Here is a 16,822-nt window from a genome sequence, read left to right as displayed (position 1 = left end):
ACAATGATTCTTATGGACACTTATATTTTAGTATATAATATAATTTGGAGAAACTTTTTAAACATCTTTTTAACTCTCTTTTTTGGGATGGTCAGTAAACATTGTCATTTAAAGTAACTTTTGTCGGTCCACTTGACTTGAGCTGATAATGTGTTTAAACAATATATAGTGTCATTAACATGCTAAGGTGTAAAACTCAAATAACTAATGATTTTTTCTGTGCATGAATGTCTGATTAGATCATTTCTGGACATGTTACAAGCATACAGAGAAAAAAAAGAGTGTGTGTTGTGTGCGTTACAACAGGTGGGGGGTAAATAAAGTCTTCAGGGACAGATGTGAGCTCTTATATGTTTCTAAAGATCTTATTCTAACCGATGATCTGATGGAGAACATCCAACTTCATCTGAATAAGAAAATGGACAGAAACAGTGAGCAACCATGTAACAGGACACAGATGTGTGTGTAGTATATGCATGTGTGTACATGTCTGTACGTGTGTGTGTGTATCTGCAAACATGAATACAATTATGCATGTTTATGCCTCCTTTCCCTTCGTTCTGCTGCATTGAATCCAGCAGCTGGTAAACTGAAACTGGTTGTCATGCCAGGACTTGACGCCTCGGTCAGAGCTGCTGGAGGTGATTCAACACCCCCCCTACTCATCGCCTTCATCTGCAGGCCCACCACCACCACCACCACCAGTAATAAAACCATACACTGCTAAAGACTGCCTGTCAATTCATACACTGAAACTCCTCCCCTGCAGTTTACAGGTTTATACCGTGGCAGAGTGCTGTTAGAGTACTCACATGTCTGAGTCCTGCTGCAAGCTGTAAACCTGAGAGGGTGTTTACTATTAGGCAGAGAGCCATCCAATATAACTGTTATTAACAGTGGGGAGATGAAACTGAGCCGTGAAAAGAAAAACATCAAGTTACCTCGGAGGAGTTTACTCTGTTTTTCTGACACAAACAATGTGTTTTTATTGTTTAACAGCAGTCATATAGACAGACATCAATCATGAAGTTTTGTTGGTTTTAGTGTGTTTATGCTGCTTTAATCATGCAAAATCTATTTTGTATTTCATAACTTAAATAAACTGGTATCAATCCATGCATTGTACTTTTCAGAAACAGTGTTGTAGTTGTTCTGGAGATAGAAATAGTTCCTATTTAATCCTGACAGTTTGTCAGTGGAGTATAAGAATTGGGAAAGAGTTTGCTTCCTTGGATTCAGGCTTCTCAAAAGACACTCCTGAAGCCAAAGTCAGCAGTTCATAGAAACAAAGGTGACACATTAAAGTTGACAGATGTAATTTTGCAATATTATAAGCACCACCAACCAAATCCATTCAGCTCCATTACGTCAGGAATCTCTAAACCTAGAAAAATATAACCCGAACTATCTGCATGTCTACAGTCAAGTTCAAAAGTGTTTGGATGAACTGACCCCTTAATATTTGATTATGAGCTTTAAAAAACGACCACAGCACTCATATTTTTAAGAAGGTCTGGGAAACAGATGTGGGTTTATGTGTTTTGATTACAAACAGTTCCTCATGCTGAAACTCAGCCTCACTTTCTGCTTCACACCTTCAAATTTAAACAATGTTTGGACGTCCTCCATGGATGTAACGTTTCTATGATGGGGTGTTTGGCAGCGTAAAACAAGTCTGTATTATGTTTCATGTAAACTCTAACAGCTAGTTGAACCCCAAACTCCCAAACTACCTAAAACCTTGTCAATCCTATCATCACATTGCTGAGAGTTGTATTTACCGAGACACAAAAACAAATGTCAGAAGTGTTTTAACCACTCGAGCTCTAACACACCACAGGAGCGCGACTGCGATGGAGGCCGGGAATGTGTTTGGCACGTTTACCGGTGACCTGTGGGACAACACCGCCACTTGTATCACACGTGGGGTTAAAGGTCAGTGTTTCATGTCCCTGTATAGGGTTACAAGCAATTGGGCTGCCAGGTCTTTGTTCTGGACCGGTCCTGATAGACGAGCCTGCACAAATGGCTGCCATGATGAGGGACATGATGGAGAGCAGGCGAGTATCTGGGTGGATGGTCTGCATCAGGTCCACACATGCAGCGCTTTCCTATTTGAATTAAGTAATTGCACAAATAAAGATTATTAGGTGCTATAAACTTTTTCAGTTTCACTGTAAAAACCTTGATCACAACAGGATGTATGTGGATGTGGTTAAATAGGCACTAATGGGGGTTTTTAATGAGAGGAGAAAAACATCCAAATGTTTTCCTCTTTGTTGCTCTGCTGTTTTCCAGCTGTGATTTGCTGCTCATGGTTTGTTGAGAACTTTGAGACAACCTTAAAAGTAAAGTAGCACACAAGTTAAAATCTTTATGAAATAAACTAAAAGTGACAGTATAATATACATATACACTCAAATTTTCTGCCTCGTGAACAAAAGAATACAAAATTCATGCACTCCGTCCACCTCAATAATCATCTTTCGTCAGCAGGTGTGTCATGGCACTTAAATCAAACCTACACAAACACATTATTAACATCTTTCACACACACTCCATGTAAAAATGAACCCAAATAAACACTGACTAATCATTTTCGGTAATCGCCCATGTGATGGCAGATCCTTGACTTTCCTGTTCAAATCTCTGTGTGGAGATTGCTTTGTGATTCAGAGTTTATTGTGTTTGTCCAGCAGTTTGAGTCTGGTGCTGAGTTTTATTTTATGGTGGCGGGGCAGATGAAAGGTTTCCCTCCACTGGGCTTAGATAAACAGTAGTTCACAATCACAGTCAGATCTGCATGAGAGGCTCAAAATGTGCCATGTAAACACACATTAATCAACGTGTGGAAAAATTCTCAAGAGCACCAAATGTATCGGACAGTTGATCATAAAAATGGAAAGTGTTGAGTTAAAACTATGCCTACTATGTCTAGTTAATGTTTCCAGTTTACAGTAGAAAGGATTTACAGTGTAATGAGTGCAATGGATTTTGATTTTATGTTGAGTGAAAAAACCTTTAATATATACTGGAAATGTGTGTATGTGTGTGTGTGTGTGTGTGTGTGTGTGTGTGTGTGTGTGTTTTGTGTGTGTGTGTTTATGGTGGTGATCTGAAGCTGGGTTCTGTAAACAGGATAAACAGGAGGTTTGGGGGGTTTAAGGTGTGTGTCTGTGTGTGTGGGGGGGACGGGTGTGTGATGTGTGTGTGATGTGTGTGTGATGTGTTTTTTAAGGGGTCCCTGTTATCAGTTAGCACGTTTTTACCCTGAGCCTCAGCAGCTGGTTTCTCAGGGGGAACACACACACACACACTCCTCTTGTTGAGGAGTGATTTAGCAAGATGGGACTTCCTGCTGTGCTGAGAAAATGTTTTCATTAAACACTTAGGTCCATTACTCAGTAATAAATCAAATATTCTCTTCAGTGGATAGAATGATGATCAGTTTAATTGTTAATGGGTCAAAAGCCTACAAAAGTGTAGAACTGACAAAGACTTTTTTAAAGATTACCCTTGGTAGCAGTTATAGTATTATGTTATGCTGATAAGGCATCCTGACTATATCAACATGGATACTGAAGTGTATCAGGGATACTTTTGTCACAAATCTTTCTCAGAGGTTTCTGAGAGATCGTCTTGTGACAGCAAAATAAACATCCCCTGTGTCGGCTATAACATCCTAGCTATGGGCTAATCTGCACTTCTCACTTTTAATTTCTTTAATACTTCTCAAAACCTTATGAATGAATGCCCAATAACTGATTTAAGTATTCAAAAAGCTGTACACTGGTATTATGCAGGCATAATGTAAAATCATTTTTGCTGGACTCCAGAGTTCATGCATTTTATTTTAGTCTGTCTCCCATTTTGGAGAATTGTTATACCGACATCCATGGCTCTGAGAGGATGAATCGTAATGACTGACATTTGTGTTTTACATGAAATGCAAATATTCATATTCCCCTGAGGATGAATCGGAATCACAGTGCTGCAGATCAGCATTTTTGCCAGTACAGTAAATAAATAATGACAATAAACAATATATTAAAAAAATTACAGTAGTTAGAGCTACTGGAAAAATACAAACAATCCATTTCTGTGGACTTTTAAACATTCAGTGCGTGAACTGTGGTAATCACTATAAGTAAGAAATGCCAATTCAACACCACCACAAAAAGAAATGCTGCAGACACACTAAACCGTTTAAATGAGTAAAACATTAATATAATAGCACATTGTAGGAGCAGTTAGAGAGCAGCAGTCTAGTAGCAGACTGAAAGAAACAATGATTAAAGACCAAAGAGGTCTTGGCTGAACAAAACCTGGAGAGAGCTCTTCATTGAGTTCGCCTCTTGACCATTTTAATCCTGCATACCCCATTCACATGTACAGCACATACAGTCAGAAAGCTATGGATGCAGGCAGAGAGTGATGATAAAGACATTTCCATATGAATAAACGTCTGGTCTTTAGGTAGAAACGTCCTGAATGTGTTTGAAGTTTTCAGCTCTCCTTGGCTGTCAGTTATGGGAGAAAGGCCTCTCAGTGACTAATCCAGTTTACTTTGTGCCCGTCTGTGGAGGAGAGAATCTGGCATGACACCAAGTGCCACTCAATAGATGCTTTTCTAAACAAAGGCAAAAAAAATGGCCTCCTCCTATGCTCTCCTCCTCCTCGCTCCTCGTTTCCTGCTTGACAAGCATATTGAATCCGTCTCGTCTTTCAGATATTGTCAAGAGCATGGTTTGTATCTGACCCTGTTGCCATGGTTTCAGCTCCTGTATGGGGCAGGACATGTGTTTACTGTATATATTATGGGATGCTGAGAAAAGAGAGGGCGGACTGGAGTGCTGGTGCCCTTTGGTGCCACATTCAAGTGTGTGTGAGACTTTGTGTGTTTTTAATGCTAGGCAGTTGTCTCCTCTTCTCATGGAAATGTTGAGAGCAGGAGGCCATATGAAGGGATGGTCATCACAACTCCGGCTCTAATTGGATGGGACGTACCATGAACGCTCAGTGACCGCGGGCGTGTGGTCAAACCACACGAGTGCGTTCCTGTAAACGAGTGTGTATGTTGGCTGTGTGTTAAGGCTGCCCTTTATGGACCTAGATGAGAACAAGGGGATAAAACCACAATTAAAAGTTGGTTAAATACCCATGAATTCATAAATATGGAGAGGAAATGCCCCTGATACATTTCATTTTCATCGAGCCTATTGTCGAGGACAGAGGACTTTGCTCAGGAAACAGTCGAGTAAACAGCATGCAGTTGAGGAAAATGTTGGCCAGCAGTATGAGAAAATATTGACCCCAGAAAAATGACTCGTTTATGATCTTAACAGTGTCAATTTGAAGAGTTTGGATGCAGACTGAGAACAGAAAATTGTGAAATAGTTTCCAAGAATGCAAATAAGCATGAAAGATGCTACATAGCTGCAGAATAAAATAATCCATCCAAAACTCAATAATCTTTTACTGGTTTGCAATTGTATTATTTCACAGATCAGTAAAATATTCTACAATCATGTGCAGATGTATGAGTGTACACTCATACAGTTTTTGGGTGTTCTCATTTTGTGCCACTGACGGCACATGCAGACTTCATCTGGATGTGACAGTTTTCATGACATCACCTCTGAGATCTTTGGTCAGAAAGACTCAGTAATGGCGGCCGCTGTTTGCCCCTCCTCCTTCAACAGTCCCATGACGATGCGTGATTGAGGAGTCCGTTTCAAATTGACAAGTTTGATTTCTCTGAGTTTGTTTTAAGCCAAAGCTGACGGAGGCCAAGAGGACTCAGAGAGAACGGGAGATAAATTGGAAACACCAGGTTACATGGCAAAGATTTAAAGAACATATTCTTCTGTTCAGCTTTTCAGCCTTGGCAAATTAAAGTCGATTTGGCAAACACGCATTCTTCAGCTTTTAGCTTTGATAGTAACTATTCTGCAAACAGCAGCATTTTGTTGAGTTCACTTTTTGTTAAAAATGTAGTTTGTTCAGCTCAGGGGCAATTCACTGTGTAAAATCTATGCAGTGAAATAAGAAAGGATGCTGTCTTTGTGATGTAAATTACTTATGGGCTCTGAAGGCTTAATGGGGTGTATGTCTGGCACATCAGGAACAAATCTGTTGGCTTTGGCACACACACACACACACATTTACTTTTATTTAAACACCACACATGGACGCCACACACAACCATGTTATTTCCAGCGATGCCTTCTCGGCACCTTGCAATCAATGCACAAACAAGCCGAGCAGCACCCTGGAAGGAGGCCAGTCCTGAGGCCAGACAGGGAAGAGATCCCCAGTGGGCTGGGAAGAAGCTGAGGTCATGACCCCGGCAGACTGTGCAGCCAGTATCAGTGTGAGTCCTCCTCACTGCTCAGAGTCTGGCCAGAGCTCACACTCTGGCAGGTGGAAAGCAGACTTTGTCTTTTTAAACTGTTGGAATAGTTGAGTGTTTGTGCTTCGACAGCCAACATAATCCTGTGTTAAACAGAGAAACCCTGTTCGTAGATAGGTGTTTTATTCAAATTCACTTGCCAAACAGATTTGTTTGATAGTTACACTGCTATGGTGTGTTGATTGGTTGAAATTAAAGTAAGACTGTTGCCATGGTTAAACACAACAAAAGCCAACACTGGCATGGTTGTTAATGTCAAGGATGTCTAACGGTAACTATGCCATATAAATAATGTGTTTTACCGTCATTGTTGACCATACATGGGGTCTGACTAAAAACTGGAAACCAACCAGTCATGTCAGTAGACTCCTCTATGTGTATATATGGAACCCAGTTCACAACAGCAAGCTCAACCCTTAGTAACGACCTCGAGATGTTCTCTAACCATGGCCAACTTGAGCTAACATTAAGCTTTCTAGAGATATACATTTATCAAACAGAATAAATACCACACACTTGAAAAGCTGTCTTGTTAGTTCAGTCCTCTTGTAACTGCTGAAAATATTTTTGTCCCCATGGACAAATTTATCTACCAGGCCCATTAATGCCCACATGTACTTTCAAGCCAGTAGCGCTGTGTCACTGTCTCACTTGCACAGCTGATGCAAGATGTAATCAAAACATTACCAATAGCTCCAGAGCATTGTAAAGTCTAAAATTATTTCAGATTCACAACATGCTTTTATCTAAGGAGCTTTTTACTGCGGCCACAAAACTAACAAGGGAGACATGAGCCTGTAATAACGAGGCAGTCTAGTAGAAATCTAACAGCACCATAAATTATATTCATTAAAGCTCCTCTATGTAACGTTAGGAAAACTCTTGTTTATAATGACACCTTTGGGTGTTAAGTGGACCGCAGTCAGCATCTTGCTGCTCATGCTTACGCTGCGTAGGCGAGCGAGCATCATCCTGGCCATCAACCATTCATGAGACTGAATGCTGAAAAATAAATTACAATCATATGCAGAATAACGTTACTATCTATAACGTTCCTGTGTTTTATTTGGACCATTGGTGCCATGATACTAACTAGCCTGCCATTTGCAAATTATTTTTATGCTAACTGTTGAAGGAAAAAAGAGAGAGAAGCTACTCGGGATTGTGCATAAATGTCACATCCTTTGAATTTTCCTGGAAAATCTGTCCCAAGTACTTTACATATAAGAGAATTAAGTAATGTTTTATGGCACCAAGTCACATACCCCCGTTTCACTTATTTTTGTGAAACTGGATCATATTTTACATAGAAAATGATTTGTGGTTTTTCCTCCGATGTCCTAGTTAGTTGTGAGCTCAGAACATTGGGGGAATGTTAGTGGTTATAACACGGGGGCTCTGGACCAACGGGAAGAGGAGGTTTTCAGACCCAGGGAACGCTGAAGACAAGTGGAGCCGGTGTCGTGCTAGAATCAGAGCTGGGCAGCTTTTCAGACCATTGTAAGATAGCTCTAAAATAAATAACAAAAATTGTTTTAGATTTATTCGTTTATTGTATCCTACTGGGTTTTGCTTCAGCTCTGGCAGTTATAATGTTGCCGTGGAAATGGTGAAGTAATATTTTAGTGATGAGCGCAGTGTGCTGTCATGCTGATCTCAAAAGGTGACCAATCAGAACTATTTGTTGTACATAAACTCAATACGTATGTTGAAAAAGTACAGTAGTCACTTACATTACTACTAATTGTGTAACATTAAAAGTCATTTGTTACATTGCTTGTGATATCCTAACTCCAAAACCTCTACAACCACATTTCATGTTTTGTATTTACATGTGAATTAGAAAAAAGACAGCATAGTTTAGCAAGCAGCTCGCTCTTAGTTTTGAAGTATTAATTGACAATCTTGCCGCCATCTTGTCAGCCTTAGTTCTGTCGCTTTCCAGCTAAACTAAAAATGGGAAGATCTTTCCAAATTCGTGGATCATCAGTGGACCTGAGGCAGGCTAACTGACACCTGAGTGCTTAAACACGGACCTGTAACGGCATAACAATTTAGTGCGTTATAAAAAAAAAAGTTTTAGTAGTTTTTGTATGATATGACACAAACCGAATACATCTCACTCAGACACTTGTCAGACTGCTAGATGAGACACATTATTAAATGAATGGTTTTGTGTTATTGTTGGCCATTTCATGAAAATGTCTCACCTATTAGTTTCTCCCAGTTTGGTCATTTTCCTTGTCTTCACTCTCAACGCTCATCTCTTTAAGTGTTTTTTTTTCTTTTCTTCTCTATATGTTTTTTTGTGTCTTCTAATGTTACCAGTCATTTATTCTATCCATCTACAGACCACAGCAGGCTTGTTTTCAGAGCATTAGAGCCTGTTTTCCCCGTCAGCAGAGAAACCCCAGCAGGGAGAGCCGATATGATCTCGGGGAAGTTAGCAGCCGTCCTGCCAGCATATCCTAGAGAGAGATTAAAGTGTACCCATTCAGGGCAGCCAGAGTGGTTCTCCACACAAAGACGCACACACATACAGAGGCAAGAATTTGCAAAACACACACTAGTTCACTTATATGTACAGTATATATCCACACACAAGCCTGTGCGTGTTTGTTATTAAAATACCTTAGCAGCAGACTGAGATCTTACACTTGTTTTTGGCTTGAGCAAGACAATATGCGCATGATTATTATTGTGGAGTTTTATCAAGTGCTATATTATCGCTACTGGGTTGCTAAAGACTGCAGATTGAGTAACAGTGTTAATTTTGATGACACACATAGTAATCACCATGCCATTCCAGACATTCCTCGTGATGCAGTTCTTCTAATGGTTGCTGAAATGAGGCATACTTTTAGATAAAGCAGCGCAATGAAGTGACACAGCGACGTCAGCAACTACCGGCTCTTTCACAGCTGTGGAGCTAGTAATGAGTTCAAGGTGAGTTTCCATTCACTGGCATTTTAGGCACCTTCAATTAGAAGGAAACCTAACTAATGTGCCTAAGTCTATTACCAATTCTAACCAAAATTCTTGATAATTGGCAAAAAAAAAAAGCGAATTAATGCACTTTGTTTTCATCTACTAACATTATGATGTGATGATGTGATGGTTGAGTAGTATATTTTGAATATAGTTGTTCAGTATGGGGTTGCTGTTTGCTTGTTCCACCTAAACCCCAACCAATTTACATTTCTGTCTTCAAGTCTAATCCCAAGCTCTTTAGAAACCAGAGCCATAATGAGATATTCATTCCTAATCTTAGAGACTTGGGCCTTTTCATATCACATCATATCACACAGTCTTGGTAGACAAAGTTTTCTAACTCTGCATGGTTATGACACTGTCAAATCCACATTTTGGAAAGACACAGACGACCCTTTTTTTCACAGTCCAGGCTTTTCATTGTTCATGAACAGCATCTGCATTAGATGATTAACTGAAAATAATGTAGTATGTCTCTTCTCATGCATGCATGGACTGCATCACAGTAAAATTACACTGAACAAATGTCCGCTTCTAAACCCAGATGTTGTAATTGCTCAATCTCTCTGCTGATTCCTCATCTCAAACAAGCAGTACTCATGAAATGTGCAGTTTCATGACGGGCTCTTTTATGATTAATTGCTGTAAAAAATACAGACATAATTAAAGACAATATCACTGAAATGACCATCCATAAATCAGCATATGTTTCGAATGGGAGCCATGTATATTTAGACTGTAGATACAAGAAAGAATAATGTGACAAAACTGGTTCCATTATAGCTAAGAGGTCTTGAACTTCAAAATAAGCTTTCTATAATAAATATAAAGACTCAAAGACTTAATCATGCTACATTTTGGTGTAAACATCCGCCCTTTTAATCCTGGAGTTTATCTCTTTCATATGATCTACTACAATAAATATTTTCATGCTGGGTATTGAGTTGAGTTTCATTTTTGGACTAAAAACTGGCTCCAACTCAAACCATTTTTGGACACTGAGCGTTTTACTGGAGACCCATTAACTGGTATTATGAGTCCCCTCCTTTCAGTATTGCCAATTTATGACCCGTCTGTGAAAACATGACAAGACTTTCTCTCTTCTCCTCCGCCTCCTTCTTCTCTCTAGACGCAGGGATAACAAGAGGATAACTTTACCCGCCCCTTGAAGTCTCTGTAAGATGGTTCCCAGATGGAACAGAGTTATAAATCCTCACGTTAAATGTGACGTGATGGATCAAAGTCCACAAGTTGCTTTCCTCAGAAACAGTGGCACAGGTTGGTCATAGGTTTCCTCTTGATCCCTGTGTTGAATAAAAGAATTCTCTTATACCCTGAGGACGTGAAATATGAGGGGCAGTACAGCAGTCTTTCTTGCAGATGTGGACAACCTAAATTTGATACTTTACCAGTGAACACAAAAAGGAGCTTTATATGTATACCTTTAACACAAACTGACAACTCTCATAAGATGATAAAGCATCAACATTTGTCACTTTGTCAAATGTGTCATCAGCTCCTGAAGGAATCTGTTTATTCACTGATCATCCTGTGGCAACATTGATATGTTTAAGCTTTGACAGAAATGGCATAAAATGCACCACATGAAGTAACATGTAAAATGCATTAAAAAGCCATAAGTGCATTAAATCTTAGCAAAGAATTGAAGATATGAAGCAGATGTTTCAACTTAGAAGGTGATATGTTGATGTTCGCAGCTCGTTTCTGCACCTCTAAAAAATCTGTTACTCCAGTTTTAGAATATATAGTGTCATATGTTCTAGTCTCCACATAAACTTGATATATCCAGAAATTTAAAATACTTCTCCCTTAGTATAGTCAATTTGAACATTTTTGTTTCTCACCTTTGGTGCACATGGTTGTAAAGTCAAACGGCGGTGGTTGAAATGAAGCATGGCGAAAGCTTTTGGAGCATTTGGTGCTTCAAGGCTTTATTTCTGGAAACGGTAAATTGGTCCACTATTGAGCCATGAAGGAACACAAAAAGAAAAGTGAAGTGTTTTACAGCTCAGCCACCCATAATGATCTTTCTTTTAGAAATCAATGAGAGTAAAGGCTAGAATTACTCTTGGGAGACGAGCAGACGTTAACACTTCTGGACTGTTTATATTGATCAGATGCTCTTCTCTGCTGCTTTTAAGGACCTGATCCTCTTGTGTATGAAAAAAATGATGGATAGATATGTGCATGTGAGCAGACAAGGGTCATATGGAGACACACACACACACACACACACACACACACACACACACACTTAACATACACTCAAACGCACACACACATTCCATCCTCGTCTCTCACCTCTTCACGCACCTAACACCCGTCTTGAAAGATGCCGATGGACTGGTCGCGGTGTAAGGTCTCAGTGTTTGAAGTATGTGTTGGGGGGTTGTTCAGCCGGGTCATTGTCCACTGATACACACACACACACACGCACACACACACACACACACACACACACACACACACATACACACACACACACACACACGTGCACACACTCTGACCTTCGGTGCCAGGCCCGGGGCCGAAGACCCTGCTGAATAGAAGAGCAGATGGTTGAGACGTGGGTTCAATGGAAAGTGAGAAAGAAAAGAAAAACAAGGAAGAGAAGAAAAGATCAGGAGGACGCCCGAGATAAAAAAAAAAAATGCCTAAAGACACGGACAGGTGTGTGTGTGTAAGAGAAAGTGAGTGTGTGCAGGTTTCTTCCAAGTTTGTGTCCCTCATAGTCAACTCAGTCACTATTTACCAGCAACAGGGAATAAAAGCTTCACAAATTCAATTCAATGCAATTCACTTGTATTTATTATATTATTATTTATTTATTTACAACAGTGTTTATGCAGCATGCATGAATTCTCAGAGATACTCCTACTGCAGGCCACACACAAACTTTAACCAGATCTGGTTGTGTGTGTTACTCAATTCCCTACAGGGGAATACTGTGGAAGACATCTGCCTCTATAGTTAGCTTTACTTTTGGTACTATTTTATTACTATTTAGGTCATAAGATTTAACTGAGTGGCCACACTTACAGTAGAGCTGACACTGACTTTTATTTTTATTCATTGATTCTCTGCAGCTGTTACTCCACCTAAAACATATTTTTCTCATGAGTGACCATGTTTAGCATCAGATTGGTTAGTTGATTTGAGGTTTAGCAAGTACTGTGCCACTTTTGGAGTAAAAACAACCTTAATGACACTGTGCTTTATAGAATTCAAGTCCTGTTTCCTTGTAAGAGACAGACAACATATTAGCGGATTAACAGAAAAATGTAAGCAGGCCACAGGAGAGGTATTTTCAAACCCTCTGAAGAGTTTCCGTAATAATGTTTCATGTCAAAAGGGACATAATGACCATTCCCTTGTCCCATCTTTGTTCCTGGACTCAGCAGCTTCTATAAACAGATCCCCAAACCCGAGTTTCCATTAGATTTGTGAATGTTAAACCCAAGAGTGCAGAGCTATGCCTTGGATGATAAAATGTGCCTAAAATAGTGGCCAGCACTGACCTTGGAGCTGCCTATTGGTACAAAGTTTCCATAACTTTGGCAAGATGCTCTGAGGGAAGCTGGATTCCCAGATAATTAAGATGATGGACTTGATTAATGTGTTTGGCTTATTGTTACTAAGTGATGTACATAAAGACCAATTGAGATCAGAAAGGTGTGTGTCTGTTCAAGTACCACTTAAAAAGGATCAGTGGAGTACTGACAGTGTGTGAAAGGTCAAAATAAGGGGCATTATTTTCCCCCCCATCATCTCTCTCCCGGGCCTTGTCACGCAAAAATATCTTTTTTTTAATCTTGAGCAAAATAAGCCTTCCAGATGTAAACAAGAAAATATGTTTGAGGTCATTAGTATACCAAGTATACAGATGTTGTTCGTCTGCCTTTGAAGGTACCTCACCATTTACAGAGGCTTTCAGCTGGGAAAGGGGATGAGAAGAGAGGAGAGTAGAAGAGAGAGGGACACCTTCTTTGTTTTCACATCTTTGACTAAATCGACACTCACTGTGTGGGATCAGCCATCTGTTGACAGCTTAAGTCACCATAGTGGAGGCTGAAGTTACAGGGGTGAGAGGAGGAAGAAGGGTGAAGGGCTGAAGTGAAATTAGCCACTGTGTGGCACATGTGTGACTATGTATATGTGTGTGTTTTATGTTGTGGACTCATCTTCCATCAAGCCCTTCAATCACGAAATTTGAGATACATGTCTGCGTTGTTGAAAGCAGGATAGTAACAGAACAAATCATAGAGATACCAAGGCAAAGTGGAGATTCAGGTTGAACATTTACAGAATGTCAGGCTAATTGGAGGAGGATTTTGTTCCATGCAGCTTCCAACACAAACACACCAGAAAACACTTGACATGTTTCAACATCTTCTTGTCAACATGTCAGCTGCGTGTTGATGAGGCTTCCTCCAGCATCTGAGAACATTCGGAAGCATCAGTGAATCACTGAACTGTTTACTGTTGGGATCGAGAGCAAAGAGTGGTCGGTGTGTAGATTTGTGTGTGTCGAAATGCATGCCTACATGCTGATGCATGTGTACACAGTGTGTGTGTGTGTGTGTGTGTGTGTGTGTGTGTGTGTGTGTGTGTGTGTGTGTCGGTTTGTGTGTGACAGGAGGAGAATCTGGTAGACATTATCACCACTCAGCTTTGTCCACAATCAGGAGGCACTTAACCGTGTGAGACAATCACTGCTGAGTTCGCGGGGTCACCACATCAACCGTGCAGCCGCAAACAAAGGGAGAGCATGTCGGAGGTGCACACAGAAGCCGGTAGCACTGAAGACACCACTTACACGGATGTGAATGGAAAAAGAAAATAGCTGCCTGGATTACACGGTCCAGTTGAAAGAGTGTTTGTATTGTGGGCGTTAAACAGCTTCTTATTATTTTAGGTGCAAGCTTTTTCCCTGTCATTTGATTTACACTGTGTTGACAGCGGAAAGGAAAGAATCAACTTTTAAAATCATAAAATACATCTTGCATTGCCTCAGCATACATGTTTTTCACTTAAGAATGTAATACTGGTACTGATACCTTGACTTTCCTTGACTGTGAACTTCAGGTGTATTTCTTTCCTTTTATCAGCCTGTTATCATCACCATGTTTGCTATCAGAAACACGCTCCGCCTCGGCTACAGGTTATCATCTCTGTGGTGCCAAGGAGAGGGTGTGATATGTATAAAAACACTGAATAGGCCCAGACAATTCAGATTTTTCTTTATCAAGATAGCGAGAGCAAGATCTGAGTGACTTGGCAGAAACTGTAGTCACAAAGACTGCTCAACTTGCATAACTCTGGTGTTGCGAAATGAACAGTGTGTAAAGTGAGATCTGTGTTTAGATTTATTGGAAAGAAATCAGTAAATAGAGCTGGTAATTGTGGCTGACAGCACACATTTGATGACTATGATGCGTGTGTGCAGGTGTGATATGTAAAAAAAAAAGCAAAGTCTTCCTCAGTTGACAGAAAATGTCAGTGCAGGTTGTGATCAAACTGCCAGCATGAGCAGTCCAGACATTTAGAGATAGAGCTGATTTTATAGTAGTGCTGCAGTGCTCAAATCCCTTCTTACAATGATGAATGCACATTTGAGGGTTAAGTGAAGTAAAAAGTGGTGTTTGACGCCCGCACTGAGGGGATCCAGCAGCTCTGTTATGCTGTGGGTGGCATTTTGCTGGCATGGTTTGGGTCTATTTGTTCTCTTTAGAGAGAAGGGTCACTGCACTTAATCAAGTAGAGTTATAGAAGCTTGGAGAATCAATGCCAAGGTGCAATGAAACTGTTCTGGTGGCACGTGGTGGCCCAACTGCTTACTAAGATACTTTGTGCTGGTTTAGCCTTTAATTTGTCTGAATATTTCACTCAAATCCTCGAGCGTCAACCTCATGGTGGCACTAGAGGAACAGTCAGTCAGTTGGATTCTTCCACTTGGGATGATCAATGTCTGTTTCATGGCAACTCATCCCATTGTCGTTTTTGTGTGGACCAAAGTGGTGCATTAACCAACAGAATGACACGCCACTAGCATCCACAGTCCAAGCACCATTAAGTTTTCTTCACAACGTATTTTCCTCTGCAATTAGTAGTAGCATAATTTCTGGCAGACAGGACAGTGTAATGATCCATCTGCTCTGCTGAAGTGTCCCTGAGCAAGTCCCTGCATCCCCTCCAGCTCCAGAGTTGCTGCTCTTTAGTTGACCCTGTGGTCTGACCTCCCTGAAAAGGAGCAAGTGAAAAAAAAATTGCCTTCAGGGATCAATAAAGTAACACCCTGTTATTGCCAGCAGGAAAAGTGAAATGGAAAGAACAGAACTGTATCATGGATTTATTTTATTTGACAGGAACATATTGACACTTGGCTCTGTTATAGTCCATTCATCTGGCGCTTTTTTACGGAGTGACTCGCAACAAGTAAAACTGTAAAAATGTCCAGTTTACCTGGAAGAAAACAAAAAAACACTGAGGTGTAAGGTGTACAGCTGTAACAAAATATTCCTGTGACCTCCTGTGGGATGGTGTGTGATAGAGAAATGCTTGGAAAAAGGAGAAAGAAGAGTTGATGTTGTTTTATTAAGATGAAGTGTATTACCACTTGTGGATATGGGAGAGTGAAGTGTGACTCCGGAGAGACAGTGAGGTATGAAGAGGACTATATCTTACTACCAAAACAAGAAAAGATCCAGCTGGAACATAAATTACATCCTCATCTATTCTGTAAATTCCTCATAGAAGTGCTTCTTAACCTTTCTCATCCTATGTGCACAGTGGCCAGGTAATCTATTACAAAACATCGCAGTGTTTAGACTGAATTTGGATCTCAATCATGATATCATGCTCTATAGATCAACATGGGCTTAGATCTCTCCTCCACTTTATCACGGTCAGAGTCTCAGCTCTTTATCTGTGCACATGCTTGGTCTGATAAATGTAACTCCATGCTGACATTGTGCCCTCAGATGCACTTCAGACCTTCCAGGAGGTGCACATAGACATGTAGGGACATGCAAACACATCATTTTATGAATGTAAACCTAGAAGTAGTCATAATGAACTGGTGTTACCCGGGTGAAGAAAGATTTGATTTTAATTGTGCTTGATTGCATCAAACTGTAAAATGTATTTCAGATGTGTAGCTGGTTTAGTTCCACACAAATGTTGTGAAAGTAGAAATTTTCTGAATGAAGAAGGTTACTTATGTCTTTAACAGTAACAATTAAAGAAATAAATGTGCTATCTGCAGGCAGAAAGTATTTCTTAAAAGCTACAATATAATTACATTGGAGCTCATCATATCTTCACATAACACCATCTGCAAAGTAAGTCAATGTACAATTCTTTACTGTACCTTTGTATAGGCCTTTACTACACACACCC

Source organism: Larimichthys crocea, chromosome X (assembly GCF_000972845.2).
Source record: "Larimichthys crocea isolate SSNF chromosome X, L_crocea_2.0, whole genome shotgun sequence".
NCBI classification, from domain to species: Eukaryota; Metazoa; Chordata; class Actinopteri; family Sciaenidae; genus Larimichthys; species Larimichthys crocea.
Note: the sequence above shows the minus strand (reverse complement) of the source record.